General features: G+C 41.4%; 1 long non-coding RNA gene across 1 annotated transcript; it reads left to right on the top strand.

Annotated features, from left to right (window-relative positions):
* The first annotated feature begins 228 nt into the window (after window positions 1-228).
* LOC310677041 lies at window positions 229-2,218 on the top strand. Its single transcript, XR_014510889.1, has 2 exons — window positions 229-309; window positions 1,950-2,218. It is a non-coding gene; the product is annotated as an uncharacterized lncRNA (long non-coding RNA).
* The last annotated feature ends 4,036 nt before the right edge of the window (window positions 2,219-6,254 follow it).

The raw sequence follows: 6,254 nt of genomic DNA, 5'->3' as shown, positions 1-6,254 counted from the left end.
AATAAAGTTTCTGGCTTTGGTCTTCCTGAACTCCCAAGAGCCTGGCTTAGATACAGGGTCCTCTCACTAGATTAGATGACATACAGCTGGTCCTCATATCCTTCCTCCAGAAGAGGCTGGCAGCAGCAAAAGGTAAATGTTAGGCAGAACAATGATGGTGAGTCACTTCCCAAGCCTCCTGGAAGCATCAACTTCTGGTGCAAGTCTTATTGCAATTCAGCCACTGATCCAGACTAAGTCCCATGAAGCAACTGTGTCTCCTGATACAGCAACATCAAACATTCCACCAAACCAATCAATATGAGTCAGGTGAGCAGATCTGGATCTCCATTGGCAATGCATGTGGAATGTTGCTTATGACTGTGAAACTCTCTTGCTGGTTGAGGACAACACTATATGTTATTTAATTATGGAAGGAGGTTTTTGTTGTTGCTGTTGTTGGCCTTTTTTCTCTTTCTTTGGACATTCTGTTTTTGTTGCATCCCGCCTGAGTTGTGCATCAGCATATAATGATGCCCTATATCATCACCTGATCTGAGTCCGAATCCACTTGGACAATGAAAGCGTTCTATATGGTATAGCTTCCTTGTATTCATCCCTAATTGCCTGTGGCTTTCATGCCATTGGTTTAACTTTAAACTATTGGTTTTGGCCTATAAAATACTAAATAGGCAATTTTTCATGAAATTACCTCTTACTTCCTGCACCATTGCCTCAGATAAACACACAATAACCATAATATGTTATTAGAAAAAAGGAGCACAGTATTGTCCTTAATTCTCTTATTAATTTGGTATGCACTTTACACATCCATGTAACTGCTCCTAGATGGCTTCCACTTATTAAAACCTTTTACCATGGCTCACTGGCACAGGTAAGGCATTTCCACTTAAAATAGGGATGGGGGAACTGTCACCCTCCTGATGTTTGAATGCAACTCTCATCAGCCCCAACCAGTGTAGCCAATGGTCTGGGATGAGGGGAGTTTTAGTCTGGCAACATGTGGAAGAAGTTCAACAAAGCTGGTGTTTTGTTGTTGTTTTGTCTCATAGGGGTGCCTGCAGGCTGCTGCCAGTCAATATAAACCACCCTGGCCTAGTTCAGCCATAAGTCTGATGAAGTCCCCTAGAGGTTGTGCATTTTTCTCATGCCATTAAAATGTATTGACCACAATAACGTTGCTATATTTTTGTCCAGAGAGTCTCTTTATTACTTCTACATATATATTGCACACAGAGAGTGAAAACAGAACTGGTATTTTGGAATATCAACAGTTGCAAATGATAGCCATAAGGGCTGACTTACAAAACAATCATGATTTCAGCCATGCGGGTGGGAATAACTCTAAGGGTCATTAGTGGATAGCACTGAATAAAGACAATAAATAAAGACAATTGATTCCAGGGCTTAGTGAGTTGTCCTGAACCTGAATATGTTGTCAGACTTCAGTGTCTTCTTCAAGCACCGAAAGGAATAGATGTACACAATATTCACCCCCTGTGATTTGATTAGCAATCAGGAGGGAGCTGAAAATTTCTCAGAACTTAAGTTTCGTTAATAGGGCATATGACAAGACAGAGATGTTAACACATTTGCTGTTCCCTTCTGCAAGTCCCCACAGCTTAGAGATAGAGTCAATGTTTCATAAGCAGAAGGTCCCAAGCTCAATCTTTCTGAACTCCAGGTTTTTGTGGGTTTCTTTTATAAATTATCAGCTAAGAGTAAAGACCTCTTCCTGAGAGGCTGATGAGCCATTCCCAGCCAGGGTTTAGATGGAGAAATAGTCAGAGAAGGTATTAGGCAGCTTTCTGAAAGAACTGTGTACAGTTTCCTGCCACTGTCACATTCCCCTTGCAAACTGGTGCATGAAGCAGAGTCTGGAGGATGAGACACCCTTAGTAAGAAATGTCTTTTTCATCACATCTGACTGATTTCTGTCATTCCTATAGCAGATTATCATCTTTCCCAAACTGGAACTGTCATGTGCTTCTCGTGGCTCTGAAGATAACTCCTCTGCCGTGTGAAGCAATAGGCGGCTGCTTTTTATCCCATCCATTGTTAGCTATTTGAATTTGAGACGGCTAGTATTCATTCTCTACTGCTGTTGTAGCCCTATCTTACAAGATCTTTAGAGAGGATACATAATACTTTGTATATTTACCAAAACAATGTTATCTGCTGACACAATAAAATAGCCATGTTATTAAACTCCGAAAAAGCCTCGACGTATCTATTTTTCATAACCATTTTAATACACAATGCATTCTTTTCTGCATCTCATATACTTAATATCCACAGCAATCTTCAAGGGAGCATTGTGCCCTGGATCTTATTGAAACAGACTCTTCACAACAGTGTCACTGAAGTACAAATAATAATAAAAAAATGATAGGAGTAATCTCATTATTTTATGCAACCTCAGACACGAGGCAGGCGGAATGGTGAGACACCCCTGCCATATTTTCCGTTACCAGCCAAGGTGTCCCAGGTGCCTTTTTGCTGCCTCAGATAATCTAGCAGAACTAGGATCCCCTGCCTTACCAGGTAACCCAGTGAAGCCTCTGCCTGCTGACCCAGGAGCTGTTACTTGTCATGATTGTTAGCTGTAGAAATAATATTACCAGGACAGGACAAATAAGAATACTCCTCCTCTTCACCCACTTTCCCCTTTGTGAATTAAAAAAAATGGAGCTGTTGTTTTTCATGTGGCCATCCACACAAGGGATAGATTTTCCTTGTTGTTTGGGTTCCCAAGATTCTGGACATGGTACTATGTGTTCAGTAACTTTAGCTGACCCAAGGGATAGATTTTCCTTGTTGTTTGGGTTCCCAAGATTCTGGACATGGTACTATGTGTTCAGTAACTTTAGCTGACTTTCTTTCTTTCTTTCTTTCTTTCTTTCACATGTCTAGTTCTTGTAGAATCAACACTACAAGGCAAAATGTGCAGACAATATTCTTTCTAGTCATTTTGCGAAAAACAAGCTTGCTTCTGCCATCTGTTCTTCTGGGCAGTGAGGGAAGTCACAGGTAAAAATGTAATGCAAAGAAAGCAGGGATATCCATAAAGACAGGCAAAATACTACAATCACAGTGCAATTATCTGGAGATGGAGTCCCATGTTTTGAAGCTATCATTTCCCCTTTCTGGGCAAAAGTAAAAGCTGCCCACAGAAAACAGTAGAGATTCCCTGGATTTAGTGTAGCTAAACAACACTGCTCCCCCCCCCCCCACATCAGCAAAGGTTAGCAGAAAAGCAAGTATTTAATATACTGCTAACATGCGCTATATATAAAATGTATTTTAACACACACACACCCCGCGCGCTGCCAGTGCAAACCCAGCCCTTTATCTTCATTTTTCTAGAGGGCGCTGTTAAGGCTGAGAGTGGCTTATGACAAAATTGCAACACTGTTAATATTGAAGGTTAGAATTGAGCTTTGACTGCTTTGGATTTCCAGCTAATTTTTTCCCCTACAGAGCTTCCTCCACAATGCAGCAAAGGCTGATCTACTGAGATTGCTTCTTTGAGTTATATGAAGTCACCTTGCACATATTAAGACAACAACAACAAAGAGTCAATTAACAACAAAACCACCCAAGCCACATATTCTCACCTAAGAGTAATGTATGCATTGCTGTATTGCACCAAACAATTAGTATAATATGAAAAAGAAGCCATCCTAGTTGTGGGAACTGGAATATGGCAATCCATAACTCAGTATGTAGAACTATTGCTAACAGAAGTCAAACGGTATAGAAAAGTTGCCCAACCTTTTAGACCCCTCCTCACCTGTGCCATTACCAAATGTGGTCTGAAATGCTTAAGGTGCAACTCAGTTGTGCCCCTGCGTATTTCTTCCAAAGAAGGGGAGAATAAACCATGTAATCTGAAAGCGGACTCTGATACCCCAGGAATTTCAACATCTGCATCAGAGGTCACATTTAGGGTGTCTCATGAGAAGGCAGAACGATAGAATCATAGACTTGAAAACATGGAAGGAAGTGCAAAGGTCACCAGCATGACTTTTATATGTGACAATGTATACAGGTTTTCCTTTTTGCTACACAAGTGTGTTTTTTATCAGGGAAACCAATTGTGTGCAGTATAGTGCTTGAATTGAACTGATAAGAAAAGCAAGAAAAACATGACACACGTCCTATGTAAAGTGGTAACATCTGACACATTGACTTATATTTTTAGTACAAGGTGAGCAATATAAGTGTGACTGACAAGCAACTGTGCCAATTAGCAAGATAAGATAAGTGGAATAAATGTGTGACAAACAGGAGTGTTCTACATCTTCTTCCCCCTGGTTACCTCACCTGGGGTCATGACCCACCAAAGTTCAAAGAGTATATCAGTTTCAAGAAGCAGTTGTACCTGAGAGACAGATGTGCAATGTAGAAGCAGCAGCAAGGTTAAAATTTATGAGAATTTTTTCTCATATGAGAGAGAGAGGGGAGGGAGGGATGTTTTTTAAAAACCCTCTTATCTAGGACTCAGCAATCCCAGTCTACCAGCTAAGGATTAAGGTAATAACCTGAAATATCTTGGGGGAAAATTCTTTTGCACATAATACAAGTGTGTGGAAAGGGCATGTATCTATTCATATACCTTTTGCATGTATAATTACCCCAAAGAAATCTTTTTTTTAATTGTAATCTGATGATCTCAGGATTCTTTGCTGGTAATATTTTTAGATAAATTTAAAAGAAAATGAAATGATATTACAGAGACTGTAGAAATAAATGAGAGTTAGAAGATAAAGATTGCTGTCTAACTACTATATTCAATACTAGAGATGTGGAAGAGGTAAGTGCTAAAATTGATCACTGAAAGTAGCATCACCAAGTGATCTACAGATCCTGGAAAGGCAGTAGCTTTGCCTAACTTCACTGCCCTATTAGTAAAGCTGTGCTCATTGCTGTGTTATTGGCGAACTGTAAAATGATTGGCCATGTTCATTTGAAAGGGCTGGACATGTTTTATCAAGACAATATATCTACCTTGATGGTCTTAGTGGATGACGGAGACCAGTTTTGAGTGTACAGTGGGAAGAGGACAATGAATACATTCAACTGGATTTGGCTGAATACTGAGTTTCACAGTAGTGACCAGGCAATCAGCAGTGAATTGTCCATTCAGGTTTGCACATGTTGTCAGTAGAACATAAAGTTAAAGGTAAAGGTAAAGGTACCCCTGCCCGTACGGGCCAGTCTTGACAGACTCTAGGGTTGTGCGCCCATCTCACTCAAAGAGGCCGGGGGCCAGCGCTGTCCAAAGACACTTCCGGGTCACGTGGCCAGCGTGACATCGCTGCTCTGGCGAGCCAGAGCCGCACACGGAAACACCGTTTACCTTCCCGCTATAAAGCGGTCCCTATTTATCTACTTGCACCCGAGAGTGCTTTCGAAATGCTAGGTTGGCAGGCGCTGGGACCGAGCAACGGGAGCGCACCCCGCCGCGGGGATTCGAACCGCCGACCTTTCGATTGGCAAGCCCTAGGCGCTGAGGCTTTAACCCACAGCGCCACCCGCATAAAGTTACACTGTGCTAATTCCCTATTTTGTTCTGAGAACAAATGAAGATACTGCTTATAATGTTAAAAAGTCTTGGATGGCTAGGCCCTACTTATCTGAGAGACAGCCGGCCTCCTGGTCCTGTTAAGAATTCAAAGATGTCTTTTTCATGATATTCTTTGCACACCAGCAGGGCCAGCCCAAGACATCAGGCTTCCTCCATAAACAAGCAATGAGAGGCTGATCCCTCCAAATCCATAAACAGAAGGCAAGTGGACTTGTAGTTGAATCTTACATCAAGACTGGCTATGGGACAGTGCCCTCCACTGCACCTGACGAAGGCAAAATACTCTAGGAGCTGCAGGAAATGTTATGAATGTCGCTTTTTCTGAGGAAAAACTCAGTTACTATTGGCAGCTAGAGAAAGGTGGCATGGGTTTACATAGTCTTCTTCACAACTGGAATGCAGTGAGTTTCCCCTCTGAAAGTGACAACTCTTTTCTTTGGTCCATAATGATGTTAGAGCTTAACCCCTGTGGATTGACTAACTAGGATCTAGAATGTTAACATCCTTTCTTAACCTCCATCTCCAAGGGTAATCTATTCTTTCCACTTGAATTCAGGCAGCCTCTGAAGGCATGAATAGGAATAATGGATCGTATGCATGGCATTTAACTACTTTGCACTAAGAGCAAGCCTATTAAATTAATGAACATGACTAAGTTGAATTC

Source organism: Podarcis tiliguerta (genome assembly GCF_965153285.1).
Source record: "Podarcis tiliguerta genome assembly, chromosome: 4".
In the NCBI taxonomy this organism is placed as follows: Eukaryota; Metazoa; Chordata; class Lepidosauria; order Squamata; family Lacertidae; genus Podarcis; species Podarcis tiliguerta.
This window is presented reverse-complemented; position numbering and strand designations above follow the sequence as displayed.